Source organism: Tinamus guttatus, unplaced genomic scaffold (assembly GCF_059628265.1).
Source record: "Tinamus guttatus ecotype Peru unplaced genomic scaffold, ASM5962826v1 Tinamus_guttatus_pri_ptg000155l, whole genome shotgun sequence".
NCBI classification, from domain to species: Eukaryota; Metazoa; Chordata; class Aves; order Tinamiformes; family Tinamidae; genus Tinamus; species Tinamus guttatus.
In genome coordinates, this window is record NW_028288689.1 from 7,859,763 (window position 1) to 7,877,456 (window position 17,694).

The 17,694-nt window shown below is 50.4% G+C and overlaps 2 pseudogenes; both read right to left on the reverse strand.

The window, feature by feature from the left end:
• Positions 1-4,432: 4,432 nt before the first annotated feature.
• LOC148595061 (protocadherin gamma-A12 pseudogene) lies at positions 4,433-8,324 on the reverse strand (annotated as a pseudogene).
• A 1,497-nt stretch (positions 8,325-9,821) lies between these two features.
• Positions 9,822-12,582, reverse strand: LOC148595062 (protocadherin gamma-B5 pseudogene; annotated as a pseudogene).
• Between the last annotated feature and the right edge of the window lie 5,112 nt (positions 12,583-17,694).

Below are 17,694 nucleotides of genomic sequence, written 5' to 3' on the forward strand. Positions count from 1 at the left end.
TTGCTACAACTCTGCCTAAAATGCACCAGCAGAGCATCTGGCAGGTCAGTGAGTGATCAAGGTGCAAACTATGCCCTAAATTCTCACTTTGAGCTTTATAGACAAGAGACTGTTTTCACACATTTTTGTCAGTGTTTATGGATTTTTGTATCCTGTGACCTACTCTTCTCCTGAAGCCAGAAGTGAGAATCATTTATTGTAGCCCTCTGTCTGAAGCTATGTCTCATGCAGGGCAGAACAGCATAGATGAGACACTCTCTGCTTCATTTTCCTTACATGCAAGAATTCAGTCTTCAGGTGGATGTGCACTTGTCTTGCTTGGAATTAAGCATTTGCTGCAAGCCAGCATTGGTAGGTTCAAAGGGCAAAGCCCACTCTGTAAATGTGACCGAAGAATACATCTAGTAAAATAAGCAGACTATTGAAGGGGTCATAGTGGGATCTTTCAGTCTGGTTCTTTTTGAACTTATGTATCTCCTAGGCCAAGACCAGAATGGGCTACAATATGGACACATGTTCCCTGGTGTGAGGCATGTTGAAAGCATGCATCTGCATCAGAAAAGAAATTTCCTATTCTCTGAGAAAAAAGGTTCATTCCCAAGGAAGGTGCCACTTCCAATACCTAACATTCACAGGAATAGCTGATCTAGAAGCCAAAGTGTTAACCCAAGTAATAAAGTGGCAGAGGCTCTGAAGATCTGATTCAAGGAATAGGCCACAGCATTGTTGTGCAATGAGGCTTCTGTGGTAGTTGAGAAATTATTCCACTGTTGCTGGGAATGCAGGATGCCCTATTCCTAATAAAATAGGGCACTGCTGACCCAGTTGTAAGTAGTGCAGTTTCTCTTAATATAGACTATCAGCAACTGCAAGTAAAAGAAGGTACTAGATATCACTCTGTATAGAAGTGAAATAAATATCTCCTCACGATAGCATATCTGTAGAGTTCATATTGTTCCATTTTTTCTGTAATGCTGCAAGCAGAAATCATAAATAGAAGAAAAAACATTATAGACATGGTAGGGTCTAAGGGCCAAACCTCAGTGACCTCCTAATGCAGCTGTATGCACAGGACACCTCAACCAAGAAAATACCACAACAAGCAAAACCACAGGAAAAAGAGCTGCTTTAAAAATTAAAAAGGAAGTGAAATCAAAGTGTTATTTGCAACACAATCCTGAAATCTTCAGAACAAAAGCCTACTCCATAGACATCAATGAAGAAGACTTCTAGCAAGACTTCAAGCTTGAAGATGGCTCAATGTCAGGAACCCAGAAATACAACCTTGGTGAAATTCTCCAGTGCAGTGTTACAAGGCCATGCAGGTGGGTTCCACCCAGCCTGTGAATTCTTACCCCTGATCACTGGTATTCTATCAAGCAGACAATCTCTCTCAAGAAGCCCTAGGAAAGGCCTTTAGGCTTAGCATGTCAAACTACTGATTTCATAGACACACAGTGTTTTCTGATGCACAAAATTCACTCTTCTGTCACTCCTGGCTGAGGTACATGCCTTATACATAGCACTCAGTCATATGTGAGGACTCAGAGGCAGCCCCCTCTCCCTGTCTCCTCAGTGCCATGACCCCAAATGGCATTTCTCTTTGCTTTGCAGCCACTGAATTTAGGCACAGGCCACACTGTGCTTGTGGCTGCTGACCATCCCGTCACTACATTATTATGGCCATGAGTACACGGATCTAGCTGTAAAGGACACTGGTCATCTCAGTTGCTGGTGACACCAGCCCTGGCTGTTTCTAAGTACTCCAAAGCCCCAGAAAGTACTGTTCTGTGCACCAGGTGGCAAGTCATACAGTTTTTACCCATCAAGAAGCCTCATGCATACCACTGCATACTGAAGTATGTCCTGTGTCCTGTCTTTCTAGAAGAAGAAGAAGGGAAAAAAAATTATATTGCAATCATATAATCATATTTGATTACAAAAGAAACCTAGAGGTACTGCTCATGATACCATACTAACATAACTCAACATAACTCACCAGTCACTAACATAACTCAACTTTCCCCTTTTCTGTATCAGAATCAGCTTGGCTGAAAAGAGTACAAAACACTGTCCATCCTGACACTGACTCCTGTTTTATGCACAAAAAGCTCAGGCTGGCTTAGTTGAAGCTCCGCAGTAAAAGTTATTTCACGGTCTTAATGTTTGAGAGTCTTTTATCTTGGGGAACTTAACAGCCAAAGTCCTGTTACCCAGCATTACCCAATCTGAAGACGGTATGTCGAGCTGAACTTATATCAGCCTGCAACTGTGACCTTCCTTCTGCCATGTGAGAAGGCCTGGTTCAAGACCTGGGCAATACAAAGTGATACATCAAGAGGCAGGACAGACATCGGCAACCCTCTAAGGCCTCAAAGAGATCAGAACACTCCAGAAAAGAGCTGGTAATTGCCAGAAGCGCTGTGCACCATACCATATTACATGCTGTGTGGTCAGCTCAAAAGAGGGACATAAGAGGTGAAGTACATATTCTGTAATGAGAGATTTCTTTCATAAGATATCATCTAAAAAGCAGGAATCCAGTTCTCTTGGTCATTCTAGATGCTTGATCTTACCAAAACCAACTGACACCTTTGAGGCAACCATTCCATTGATATATTTTACAACTGTTTTGCATGCATTTTGGAATCCTGTGGTCTGCTGCCCTCCTGAATCCAGAAATGTCTTATTGTACACCTTTACCTGAAGCTAAGTTTCATGGGGATTGAAACTTAGATTAAAACAAGATTCTGCCTTGTGTTTCATCTTCCTTACATGCAAGATTTCAATTCTTTAGGTGGAAGTGAGCTTGTCTTGCTAGGAATGAAACATTTTGCTGCAAAAAAAACCACTAACAGGCTCAAAAGCCCACTCTGTTAATGCGACCTAGGAAGACATCTAGCAAACTAAGCAGGAAAGTGGCTCAGGCCAGGGAAATCTACATGCAGCTTTGAATGGTGTTCTCCATTGTTGTGTTAAAGGGCCGTGCAAGTGGAAAACAAGCAACTCTTCTTCCTATCCAATGCTTACACCATAAGCAAGAGCAAGTAAAAGAAGTCACTAGATGTCACTCTGCGGAAGAAATGAAATAAATGATCCCTCATGATAAAATACTTGTAGATTTCTTGTTCCTTATCACCTCTAATGCTGCAAGAAGAAATCATAGAAAGAAAAGAAAAGTTGCATGGAAAGTTATATAACATTACACAGTTATTGCTTGAAAATATCCATTTCCTATGACAACAGCTGACTCACCTACATTCGTTTTCTTCCACTTCCTTATGCAGCCTCTTACCCTCCTCACACTAACTGCAAGTGCTTTCATTGCCATGTAGTGATCTGACTTTTGGCCTTACCTATGCCAAAAGTGAGAGAGTTTCATTCTTAGACATTGTTAGCCATTCTAGGCATGTACATTTCTACAGATGGTTATAAAACATTACACAGTTATTACTTCAAGACACAGGCCTCAGAGGCCTGTCACCACCCTTAAGTATGTGAATAAGAGAATATTCTTATGCCTGGCATGCAGCCTTGGCAGAAGTAATGAAAACATTCAGTCTTCAGGTGACCCACCTACCTCCTTCCTGATTCTTTATGCAGTCTCTTCTTGCACTGCCTACACATGCTTTCATTGCCATGTAACAGTCTGACTTTTGGCCCCACTTATACCACTAGCAATAGCATTTCATTCAGAGGCATGTTTTGAAAACATATGTACAGTAAAGTCGTACTATTAGACATTGAAGGCAGGTATGAAAACTGCTTCTGCTGGCATGTCTTTGTAACAGAAAAGCCATTATCCAGCACAAGGAGGGCCTAAATACCAGCCACGACAAAAAAAAAGTTGGCTAATGTCAGAAACATCCAGAGCTGTAGAAAACATACCAGGCAGAAATGATTCATAGTAATAATAACAACGAACCTACCGTATAGTAAGGACATGAGGATCAATCCTTGGTGACTCTCTACTCCTTAATAGAGCCATATCTACAGGAAGTCTCGACGAAGAGTGAAGAAGTCATCCATCATGGAAGGAAAACACCATGAAAAATAGGGCTACTTTTAATGGGAATGGGAAACGGGGAAAAAAAAATGTTCCAATTATGTGCAACTAAGGCAAAACTTGCTTTGTCCAGATCTATTTAGAGACAGTCTCATCCATCTAAACACATGTCCTGAAAGAGGCGGAACACTGATCTTTCCAATACAAAGGTAAAGTTATGTCTATCCTCAGTACCCAGCATTCAGATGAAGAGTTGAATCACATACAAAAGATGGTTACCAAAGTAATAATGTGGCACAGGTTCCTCAAAGAAACAGCTCAAGGAAAACGCCATTAAAAACATGAGGAAGATTCATTTCAAGAATAAAAGCATTTACATTTCAGAGTTCCACACCATCGGCAGTGTTTCAAACATAAATTATTTCATCAGTAGGAAACATGGGAGAAATCAGCCTGGAAGAGGCGACACAAGGAGCCGACTATGGAAAAATAACACACGCGACCCACGCACCATGCCAACCCTACAAAAAAACCCACATCAAAACATTTATAATGTACAAAATTGTCTATGATCCTCAAAAAGGTCAGGTAAAAAGTATCCAAACAGCCGCAGCATGTAACATTCCTCTCCATGATACACTAGCATGAACACTTACACACAAAAGAGGTACATTTTTATCCTCCACACACCGTTATGACGAGTCATACACATCTAAAGCATAGGAATGATGCAAGCCTGAGTATATGCAGTCTTGGGTCGCCAAACTACCTGCTTAAAGACAATTTTTAAGATACTGCTTAAGGAATAACAGGTGATATATACAAAAAAAAAAAAAACCCACGCAACTTCCCTGAACACAGCAATTGCTCAGAGCAATTATGACAATAAAAATATTATTAAACTGAAAATACACTCCCATCTCCTGCATTCCACGGCGACACCAACACTCAAAACAAACGGAAAGACAAACCAAGAACCGAAGAGGATCTGCTGCACCTGAGTAAGAGACTATGTCTATGCTTGCCAAGAAACACTGGCGCAGATAGGAAAGCCCCGTGCTAACAAAGGCAGCAAGGCAGCAAAGGGTGAAAGGAGCGCAATAGCGCGGGAGCAGGACTCACCAGCAGGGCATCAGCCACATTTGAGACCTGCCCTAAAAAAGCTACAAGGTAGGAAATCGGAACACATATATTACATTCATAAGAGGGCTTGGTGATATTTTTAGACCAACATCATTTCTCTCACAAAATAAGAAAAACAGGAACATATATCTTGCATTCATAAGATAACATATTTTTAGAGCAGCGTAAATTATCTCATAAAGATCTTCCTCACCAACAAATGCTCACACTGTACTTCAGGAGGATCAAGACACGCAAGAGAATCATCTGCCCACAGGAATGATATCTTAACACGCTACCTAAATGCCTGCAGCCGCACTACCCCCCGTACTGACTACATCCCTTTTAAACGGTTAGAGTCCAAACAAAAGGGCGTGCTCTAAGTGGAGGGTGATAACATCAGTGAGCGATTGACAGTCTTTAACAGGCAACACACTTAATGAGCCGCTCATAGGGAAAACACCGCTAAAAGCACATTTACATTTCTGAGAGTGACGCACCGTCTTCGAAGGGAAATTTGATGGGCAAGAGAGACCTTGGAAGCAAACGCGGCCATACCCTCGGCCACAGCTCTAGCTCCGCTTGTTACTGCACGGTAACGCGGCAGAGAAAGCGAGGAGGAGGAAATCAGAGGAAGCAGAAACCCTCAAAAAGGACTTAAGGAATGGGGAGCGGCGAAGCAAAGGAGGAATGGGAAAGTCTCTCGGGCGGGACTCACCAGGAGGGCGTCTCCGCTGTCGCCGTCGCCGCGGGCGCTCGAGGGCTCTTCGGGCAGCAGCAGCGGCGCGCCTTTGTCGGGCGGCGGCGCGGCCGGGAGGGTGTTGCAGCAGCTGCCGCCCGGACAGCCGAGCTGGCTCTTGCGCGAGTCGGCGGTGAGCGAGACGTCGTGCGCGTAGGAGTGCAGGAAGGCGCGCACGCCGTCGATGCCCACGAAGTGCGAGGCCGGCACGGCGCGCAAGGCCCCGCTGCCCGCGGCCAGCAGGCGGGAGCGGCGCCACTGGCGTAGGCGCAGCGCCAGCAGCGCCAGCAGGAAGGCCACCAAGAGGCAGCCCACGGCCGCCACGGCCACCACGAGCCAGCGCGTCACGCTGCCGCCCGCCTCGCCCGCGTCGTCGCCGCCCGGCCCCGCCGCGCCGCCCGCCTCCCACAGCAGCTCGGCCACGCTCTCGGCCAGCACCAGCGTCAGCGTGGCCGTGGCCGACAGCGCCGGCTGCCCGTGGTCCTTCACCACCACCACGAGGCTGTGGCGCAGCGCGTCGCGCGCCAGCGGGAAGCGCGCCGTGCGCACCTCGCCGCTGTGCAGCCCCACGCGGAACAGCCCCGGCTCCGTCGCCTTGGCCAGCTCGTACGACAGCCACGCGTTCTGCCCCGAGTCCGCGTCCACCGCCACCACCTTGGCCACCAGCGCCCCGGGCTCCGCCGAGCGCGGCGCCAGCTCCACGCCCGTCCAGCCCGCGCCCGGCGATGCCGCCGGCGGGTACAGCACCTGCGGCGCGTTGTCGTTCTCGTCCACGATCAAGAGCCGCACCGACACGTTGCTGCTCAGCGCCGGCGCGCCGCCGTCCTCCGCGCGCACCCACAGCTCCACCTCGCGCACCTCCTCGTAGTCGAACGAGCGCAGCGCGTACAGCGCGCCCGTCTCCGCGTGCACCGACACGTACGACGAGAGCGGCGCGCCGCGCACCTGCCCCTCCCACAGCCGGTACCGCACGCGCGCGTTCTGGCCCCAGTCCGCGTCCCACGCGCGCACCGTCAGCACCAGCGCGCCCTTGGCGTTGTTCTCGGGCAGCCACGCGCTGTAGCGCGCCTCCGCGAACACCGGCGCGTTGTCGTTCACGTCCAGCACGCGCAGCGGCAGCACCGCGCTGCTCCACAGCGCGGGCGACCCGCCGTCCGTCGCGCGCACCGTCACGTTGTACTCCGCCACCGCCTCGCGGTCCAGCTCCCTCGACGTCTCCACGCTGTAGTAGCTGCCCAGCGAGCTGCGCAGGCGGAACGGCAGCCCCGCGTCCAGCGAGCACCTCACCTCCCCGTTCGCCCCCGAGTCGCGGTCCTGCACGTGCAGCAGGGCCACCACCGTCCCCGATGGAGAATCTTCCGGCACCGCGCTCAGTGACGACGTGACTGTCAATTCGGGCGCGTTGTCGTTCATGTCAGTCAGTTCGATTTCGATTTTAGCATTGTCGAAAAGGCCCCCACCATCCTGTGCTTGCACCTCCAGCTCATATGAGGAAATTACTTCGAAGTCCAAATCATGAAGTAGAGATATCTGTCCTGTCGTGAAATCCAGTTGGAAAATTTCGGATTCAATTTCGGAAATTTTCTGGAACATATATTTCACGTCTCCATTCATTCCATCGTCGGCATCGGTGGCACTGACGGTGAGCAGGACGGAGCCAACCGGCACGTCCTCCCGCACGCGCACCGTGTACACCGCCTGGCTGAACACTGGCGCGTTGTCGTTGACGTCCAGCACGATCACGTGGATCCGCGCCGTGCCCGTCCGCGCTGGATCCCCGCCGTCCACCGCCGTCAGCACCAGCTCATGAAACGCGGCCTCCTCCCGGTCCAGCGACTTCGCCAGCACTAACTCGGGACGTCTCTCACCGTCGGGTGTCGTCTGGACAGCCAAGGTAAAGTGTTCGTCGCCGCTCAGCTGATAGCGCTGCAGGGAATTGCTCCCGATGTCCGGGTCGTTAGCCTCTGCCACAGGAAAATGGGACCTCACGGCTGCTGTCTCGCTTACTTTCACTTGCGTTTCTGCCTCTCGGAAGCTGGGCGGGTTGTCATTGATGTCTCTGATTTCCACTTCGATTGCATAAACCTTCATTTCGCCCTCCACTATAACTTCACATCGCAGCACACATATGTCCGTCAGCCGGCACACCTGCTCCCTGTCTATGCGTTCCGCAGTCACTAAATGGCCGGTCTTCTCATGCAGAGAAAAATATTGCTTCCTACCTTTGTCTACGATGCGGGCGCCGCGGTCGTGGAGCCCCGATAGTTCCAGCCTCAGGTCCTTGGCCACGTCGCCCACGAAGGAGCCCTTCTGCATCTCCTCGGGCACCGAGTAGCGCAGCTGTCCCCACGACACCTCCCACGCCGCCACCAAGACGCACCACAGCAGCGCTCGCCCGCCGATTCGGCCTCGCCAGGGGTGGCCCCAGCGCCTCGCTGTGTCCACTCTCATCTCCACCACGGCTCCGCCGCTGTCGCAATCCCGCGGGCTCCTCCACGCCGCTCGCGATCCTCCGCTCCTGCCGCCTCGCCACAAAACGGCTCCGCAGAGTCCTGCCGCTCCGAGCCCGACCAGCCGCCCAGCCCGCAGCGAGCCCGGGGCTGCGGCGCCCGAGCGACACGGGCCGCGGCGGGCGGGGCTGCTGCAGCGCTCCGCTCCCTGCTCTCCTCCTTGGTGAGCAGCGGCGCCCGCAGCCTCTGCCTGGAACTGCAGCTTCCAGGAAAGATGCTCTGTGAAGATTTCTCTGGATACTTCGTTTCACTATCAAAGCTAAAAAAACGCCTCCATCGTTTTACTATTTTTGCCTGTCCATGTCGAGCAACGTAGCCGCATTGGTGAGACAGTTCGTCACAAGAAAGCATTTTAATAATTTTCTCTTTACTCATGAATAAAGGAATCCATAAGGAGCAATACTTAATTGTTGTTATTTATTTAGACTATTAGAGCCATGGGTTTGAACATATTATTATTGTGTAAGAGTTATCCGCGTCTGACTAATTTCACGAGCATAAATTCCTAGGTAACAGATTTAACTAAGTTCCTGTTTCTCCTCATTCCATTGTTAAAAAAGAAGTATTTTAAAGAATATATTATCAAGTAGCTGAATTTAATTCGTTTTTGTTTCTCTTACATTGTAGATATGGATAGGTATCTAAGCCTTTGATGTCTTCATCGACAGCCTTACAGAAACGTAAGTTATGTTTTAGTGAAGAAACGCTATGAAAACACAAATTCAAATGTGCTACATATTCAATATCCACCTCTGGAAGTAATAAAAAAAAGTTCGAAACAATCCCTCATATCTCCTTCACGAGTGTATCATACCTCATTCCATATGAGACAGAAAGATAAGTTGTCACACTTCATGCTGCACGCTTCCATTAATCAAGTGAAAGTTGAGACAATGCACTCACACTACCCCGAAAAAGAAAAAAAAAAGACTAAGGAAACCACAATAAGTGATGGATTAAAGCCATTTTCACCATTATTTAAGCAACTTCGGAGGATGAAAACGGGCATTAAAACGCTCGATTAAACGCCCGATTAAAAGTTTGTTAACAAATGTTGACCATGAAAGAATACTTCTCAATTCTACACAATACAAAACAAGATATAAAGTACACAACATAGGAGATGCATGGCGATATTAAAATTACAGTTGATAAATTGCGAATCAATAAATATCTTGACAAGAACAACTTCTCAAGGAGCAGCCTTCCCCGGAGCTGGGCATCACCGACATCGACTTGAGCATCAAGCGCCACAGAGCCGCACCTGACACACGCACACATGGCCCCTACCACCCTCCCCGTTTCCCAGATCCCTCGCACTCAGCGGGACGAGCACACCCGGCCTCGGTGCACTCAACACACGAGTGAAATCTAGAAACAACAGCACCCGCCTCACCCTGAAAACTCACATTTCACCACTCCCCACCCGCATAAAAAGAAGACCTCAGGGACGATCCACACCTTCACCCTTCCGAACGCTCACTGCTTCACGCAGAGTTAATCCTAAGCTCAGGGCCTCCCAAGGAAGCCGACTCGTGCCTTTCCTGACGACCTGAGACTCACCGTCTTTCATTTCCTGCAGCGAGGCACGAGAAAAGCGACCAGCACTTTCCATTGCAGCAGGCAAATGCTAACAGAAAAAACTGCCGTGGAATCGCGCTGCCCCGATAAAACAAGGACAAAAAGGCATATTTGGTGTGAAGATAAGGAAGGGGAAGAGAAGAGGATAGTTTCGTCTTACAGACCTGCAGGGCGTCGGGGTCCGAGGGCGGCTCTGCCGGGGCGCGGCTGCTGCTGGCCGTGAGCATCGCGGGCGGGTCCCCGCCGAGAAGATCGTCGACGGCGCGGCTGGGCAGCGGCGCCGGCAGCAACGCGCACTCGGCCACGGCGCGTGCCGGCGCCACGCACAGGTTGTAGGAGTAGGGCAAGGTGCCCTCGCAGAAGTCGGCCGGGAAGGCGGGGCCGGCCACGGAGAAGCGCTCGGCGCGCAGGCAGCGCAGCACGGCGGGCGGCCCGGCGCGGCGCACCCGCGCCGCCACGGCCAGCGCCACGCTCAGCACGAACAAGGCGCAGAGCAGCGCGAGCGCCAGCACCAGGTAGAACTGCAAGTCCGACGGCGACTCGGCGCCCGCCGCCCGCTCGCTCAGCGCCGGCAGCGCCTCCTGCAAGCTCTCGGCCAGCACCACGTGCAGCGTGGCCGTGGCCGACAGCGCCGGCTGCCCGTGGTCCTTCACCGCCACCACGAGGCGCTGCCTCGCCGCGTCCCGCTCCGACACGGCCCGCGCCGTGCGCACCTCGCCGCTGTGCAGCCCCACGCGGAACAGCGCCGGCTCCGTCGCCTGCACCAGCTCGTACGACAGCCACGCGTTGCGCCCCGAGTCCGCGTCCACCGCCACCACCTTGGACACCAGGTAGCCGGCCTCGGCCGAGCGCGGCACCACCTCGAAAGGGCCCGCCACGCCGCTCGACGAGCCCGTGCCGGCTGCCGCCGGCCACAGCACCTGGGGCGCGTTGTCGTTGAGGTCCAGCACGAAGACGCGCACGGTCGCCGTGGAGCTCCGCGCCGGCGAGCCGCCGTCCTGCGCACGCACCTCCACGGCGAACTCGCGGCACTGCTCGTAGTCGAAGGAGCGCTGCGCGTACAGCGCGCCGCTCCGCGCCTCCACCGACACGTAGGGCGCCGCCGCTGCCGCCGCCTCGCCCGCGCTGCCGCCCACCAGCCAGTAGCTCACGCGCCCGTTGGCGCCCGCGTCCGCGTCGCGCGCCCGCACGCGCAGCACCGCCGCGCCCGCCAAGTTGTTCTCCGACACGTAGGCGCTGTAGGCGGCTTCCTCGAACACCGGCGCGTTGTCGTTCACGTCCGACACGGACAGCGACAGCGCCGTGCGGCTCGACAGCGAAGGGCTGCCCCGGTCGCTGGCCACCACCGTCACGTTGTGCTCGGACGCGCGCTCCCTGTCCAGCGCGCTCGTCGTCACCACCTTGTACGAGCTGCCCGACGACGCCACGATCGACAGCGGCGACTCGCCCTCCAGCTCGCACCACACCTTCCCGTTGTCTCCAGAGTCCGCGTCGTGGACGTTCACCAGGGCAACCACTGTGCCCGGCGGGGAGTCCTCGGGGATCGAGCTGGACACAGACAACGTCGTTATCTCGGGTGCATTGTCGTTCTCGTCCGTTATCTGTACGTGCACCTTGCAGTGACTGCTCAGCCCACCTCCGTCCCGCGCCACTACTCCGAAGGTGTATTCCTTCCGCTCCTCGAAATCCAGAATGCCCACATTGCGGATGTCGCCGCTGTCGCTGTCTATGCTGAAGATAGCGCGGACAGCGTCGGGAACGTTGCTGAAGGAGTAGGAGACGCGCCCGTTGGAGCCCGCATCCGCGTCCGTGGCTCGCACCTGCAGCAGCAGCGAGCCCGTCGGCACATTCTCCCGCACTCGCGCCTCGTAGACGCTTTTGCTGAACACGGGCGCGTTGTCGTTGGCGTCGGTCACGTTGATGCGAATCTGGACAGTGCCCGACCTAGCTGGAGACCCGCCGTCCACCGCCATCAGCACCATATGAAACGAGCTCTGCTTTTCGCGATCTAAAGCTGCTTTTAACACCAGTTCGGGCTGCCTGCTTCCATCCGGGATCTCCTTCACTTCCAGCCCGAAGGACGGGTTTTCGGTGAGCTGGTAGCTGAGCAGCGAGTTGCTTCCCACATCCGGATCTTGCGCCATCTCCAGCGGAAATCGCGCACCAGGAAGGATTAATTCACCGATTTCCAGATCGAGAGTAGCCTCGCTGAAGACCGGGGAGTTGTCGTTGATGTCCTGGATGTCCACATCAACGTGGAAAACGTTCAGCGGATTCTGCACCATCGCCTCTAGACTGACCGAGCAAGATGCCGAGTCGCCGCACATCTCCTCCCGGTCCAGACGCTCGTTCACGTACAGGTGCCCGGTGTCCGCGCTCACTGAGAAATATTTCTGCTGCCTTCTAGCCGCCGAGATCAGCTGCAGCTGCCGTGTGGGCAGGTCTGCCGGGCTCAGTCCCAGGTCCCGCGCCAGCGGTCCCACCACGGCGCCGCTGCCCGTTTCCTCGGGAATCGCATAGCGCAGCCGCTCCGGTACCGCCCGGCAGCACAGCGGCAGCAGCACGGCCAGGAACGCGACGTGTCCGGGTGCTGCCCGGCGTGGCGGCGCCTGCCCCGCTCCCATCCCCGCCGCTCCTCGCCTCCGATGCCTCTTATCTCACGTCCTTCAGCGCTTCCCTTCTCTGCAGATCAGCCACAGACGGCTTGCAGATGAAAGAACGTGGCGAGAAGCAGCCTGCCTCCTCTCTGTTCTGCTCCGCTTCTCTCTTCTGCCTCCTCCGCTCCTCTGTGCTCCTTTCTCCTCTTCCGGCTCCGATCCGGGAGGCTGCGGCGGCTCCAGCTCTAGCCGGCCGCCGCTTCGCATCGGGCAACAGCGGCACCCAGAGTCCCCGCGCCGCCACTGCATCCCGCCCGCACCGCCTCAGGGCCCCGCGGAAAGTCCCCTGCGTGTGGCACTCCGTGCTGTCACAGAAAGTCATCTCGGGGAAGGAATCAATCGTCCTGCACGGGATCAGCTGCGGTAAGTCAGGGTCAATGTATCCGTCGCCGACAGCGAAGCAAATATCATGCTAACATATGCAGACATATTCAGTAGATATATTTGCTTTGCTTCGGCCAGAAAAGCTATCTAGGTGAGGCATAGGCAAGGTAATCTCCTTTCGCCTTTTTTTTTTTTTTTTCCCCAGTGCCATATGTATCACACAACCATGTACTGTGACCGTTCTTGGTGGCACGTGCTGTGTTCAGACACTGATCTTTGATGCAGGGCTTAGGCAGGTGCAGCTTTCATATATTGGCATTCAGAGTTTCATGCTTGGAAAGAGATGTAACCGTGGAATACACCTCCTCTGTGGGTTAACTCACTTTCAAAGTTGAGCCCTATTCTAAGAGTTTGGCAGCCTTCAAAGAGTACTAGGAGCTCAGAAGGGATTCCCCATCAAAGCATTTATCTTCCCTTGTAGATGTTCCAGCATGATTTTGACAATGGTTCTCTAACTTGCCATGCTCTAACAACATTTCTACACTTGTGTGGCCTATGAAGAGGCTGCAATCTATATATATAAAATAAATATACTGCATATTTTATACGATTACCAGGGTGATTCCCATACTTAGAAATGTTGGTTTGCCACAGCGATTTACTTAAGGGTTGGAACACATGACCTCTGAGAGAGTTTTTATTCCTTGCGCAACCTGAACTCACTTGGCCCAACACTAAGGGGATTCCAGAAAACAGCCAGCATATTATCTGAAGAATGTCTCGGAAATATATCCAGTTTCAACAAGTCATACTACCAATTTTGGAAACAAACACTGCTGGCTGATGCACTGTATTCTCTTCTGTTCCTCCTCACTGAGAGACGTGTCTTATGCACACCATTCAGTCCTAAGAACTGAAAGGTGGTCCTCACAGCATAGCCATAGACACACATGACTCCTTTTTCATCTCTTACACACCTCAAACTCTTTTTTTCCCTCAATGCAGCAATCCATGAAGTAGCATTTCTCAGAATGCTTTGCAGCCATTGAGTTTTGGCAGAGGCCCCACTGTCCTTGTACCTGTTGGCCACTCCATCACTGCATTACTGTTGTCATGAGTACATGGACCTAGCAATCAAGGACCCTGATCATCTAAGCTTCTGGTGAACCCAGCCCTGATTGTTCCCCAAGGATGCAATCCTGTGCCACATGCTCTAGCTGACCATACGTGTGCAGGGGGTTTGGACTAGTTGATCTCTAAAGGTTTCTTCCAACCTTAAGGATTCTATGATTATATGATTCTAGGCAAAAGTTACCCAACCTTCTCCACCCTGAGGGTATCACATCTAGCTAAAGTTATTTGTGTCTGCAGCTGTGACCTTCCTTCTGCCATTTGAGAAGGCCTGTTTTCTGTGCTGGGCAAGGCAGACCATCCAGCACAGAAACAGGCATCTCTCACATGGCCCGAAGAGACAGGATCACAGCAGCAGTATAACAAAGTAGTAGCCCTGTTGTCTCTGTCTATTTTGGATTACTGATGATGCCAAAACCTCCACTGCACACTTTTGAGGCAGTTATTCCATGGATGTATTTTACAGCTATTTTGCTACAACTCTGCCTAAAATGCACCTGCAGAGCATCTGGCAGGTCAGTGAGTGATCAAGGTGCAAACTATGCCCTAAATTCTCACTTTGAGCTTTATAGACAAGAGACTGTTTTCACACATTTTTGTCAGTGTTTATGGATTTTTGTATCCTGTGACCTACTCTTCTCCTGAAGCCAGAAGTGAGAATCATTTATTGTAGTCCTCTGTCTGAAGCTATGTCTCATGCAGGGCAGAACAGCATAGATGAGACACTCTCTGCTTCATTTTCCTTACATGCAAGAATTCAGTCTTCAGGTGGATGTGCACTTGTCTTGCTTGGAATTAAGCATTTGCTGCAAGCCAGCATTGGTAGGTTCAAAGGGCAAAGCCCACTCTGTAAATGTGACCGAAGAATACATCTAGTAAAATAAGCAGACTATTGAAGGGGTCATAGTGGGATCTTTCAGTCTGGTTCTTTTTGAACTTATGTATCTCCTAGGCCAAGACCAGAATGGGCTACAATATGGACACATGTTCCCTGGTGTGAGGCATGTTGAAAGCATGCATCTGCATCAGAAAAGAAATTTCCTATTCTCTGAGAAAAAAAGGTTCATTCCCAAGGAAGGTGCACAGCCACTTCCAATACCTAACATTCACAGGAATAGCTGATTTAGAAGCCAAAGTGTTAACCCAAGTAATAAAGTGGCAGAGGCTCTGAAGATCTGATTCAAGGAATAGGCCACAGCATTGTTGTGCAATGAGGCTTCTGTGGTAGTTGAGAAATTATTCCACTGTTGCTGGGAATGCAGGATGCCCTATTCCTAATAAGATAGGGCACTGCTGACCCAGTTGTTAAGTAGTGCAGTTTCTCTTAATATAGACTATCAGCAACTGCAAGTAAAAGAAGGTACTAGATATCACTCTGTATAGAAGTGAAATAAATATCTCCTCACGATAGCATATCTGTAGAGTTCATATTGTTCCATTTTTTCTGTAATGCTGCAAGCAGAAATCATAAATAGAAGAAAAAACATTATAGACATGGTAGGGTCTAAGGGTCACACCTCAGTGACCTCCTAATGCAGCTGTATGCACAGGACAGCTCAACCAAGAAAATACCACAACAAGCAAAACCACAGGAAAAAGAGCTGCTTTAAAAATTAAAAAGGAAGTGAAATCAAAGTGTTATTTGCAACACAATCCTGAAATCTTCAGAACAAAAGCCTACTCCATAGACATCAATGAAGAAGACTTCTAGCAAGACTTCAAGCTTGAAGATGGCTCAATGTCAGGAACCCAGAAATACAACCTTGGTGAAATTCTCCAGTGCAGTGTTACAAGGCCATGCAGGTGGGTTCCATCCAGCCTGTGAATTCTTATCCCTGATCACTGGTATTCTATCAAGCAGACAATCTCTCTCAAGAAGCCCTAGGAAAGGCCTTTAGGTTTAGCATGTCAAACTACTGATTTCATAGACACACAGTGTTTTCTGATGCACAAAATTCACTCTTCTGTCACTCCTGGCTGAGGTACATGCCTTATACATAGCACTCAGTCATATGTGAGGACTCAGAGGCAGCCTCCTCTCCCTGTCTCCTCAGTGCCATGACCCCAAATGGCATTTCTCTTTGCTTTGCAGCCACTGAGTTTAGGCACAGGCCACACTGTGCTTGTGGCTGCTGACCATCCCGTTGCTACATTATTATGGCCATGAGTACACGGATCTAGCTGTAAAGGACACTGGTCATCTCAGTTGCTGGTGACACCAGCCCTGGCTGTTTCTAAGTACTCCAAAGCCCCAGAAAGTACTGTTCTGTGCACCAGGTGGCAAGTCATACAGTTTTTACCCATCAAGAAGCCTCATGCATACCACTGCATACTGAAGTATGTCCTGTGTCCTGTCTTTCTAGAAGAAGAAGAAGGGAAAAAAAATTATATTGCAATCATATAATCATATTTGATTACAAAAGAAACCTAGAGGTACTGCTCATGATACCATACTAACATAACTCAACATAACTCACCAGTCACTAACATAACTCAACTTTCCCCTTTTCTGTATCAGAATCAGCTTGGCTGAAAAGAATACAAAACACTGTCCATCTTTACACTGACTCCCATTTTGTCCATAAAAGCTCAGGCTGGCTTAGTTGAAGCTCTGCAGTAAAACTGATTTCACACTCTTAATGCTTGAGAGCCTGTTATCTTGGGGGACTTAACAGCCAAAGTCCTGTTACCCAGCATTACCCTATCTGAAGACGGTATGTCGAGCTGAACTTATATCAGCCTGCAACTGTGACCTTCCTTCTGCCATGTGAGAAGGCCTGGTTCAAGACCTGGGCAATACAAAGTGACACATCAAGAGGCAGGACAGACGTCGGCAACCCTCTAAGGCCTCAAAGAGATCAGAACACTCCAGAAAAGAGCTGGTAATTGCCAGAAGCACTGTGCACCATACCATATTACATGCTGTGTGGTCAGCTCAAAAGAGGGACATAAAAGGTGAAGTACATATTCTGTAATGAGAGATTTCTTTCATAAGATATCATCTAAAAAGCAGGAATCCAGTTCTCTTGGTCATTCTAGATGCTTGATCTTACCAAAACCAACTGACACGTTTGAGGCAACCATTCCATTGATATATTTTACAACTGCTTTGCATGCATTTTGGAATCCTGTGGTCTGCTGCCCTCCTGAATCCAGAAATACGAATGTCTTATTGTACACCTTTACCTGAAGCTAAGTTTCATGGGGATTGAAACTTAGATTAAAACAAGATTCTGCCTTGTGTTTCATCTTCCTTACATGCAAGATTTCAATTCTTTAGGTGGAAGTGAGCTTGTCTTGCTAGGAATGAAACATTTTGCTGCAAAAAAAAACCACTAACAGGCTCAAAAGCCCACTCTGTTAATGCGACCTAGGAAGACATCTAGCAAACTAAGCAGGAAAGTGGCTCAGGCCAGGGAAATCTACATGCAGCTTTGAATGGTGTTCTCCATTGTTGTGTTAAAGGGCCGTGCAAGTGGAAAACAAGCAACTCTTCTTCCTATCCAATGCTTAACCATAAGCAAGAGCAAGTAAAAGAAGGCACTAGATGTCACTCTGCGGAAGAAATGAAATAAATGATCCCTCATGATAAAATACTTGTAGATTTCTTGTTCCTTATCACCT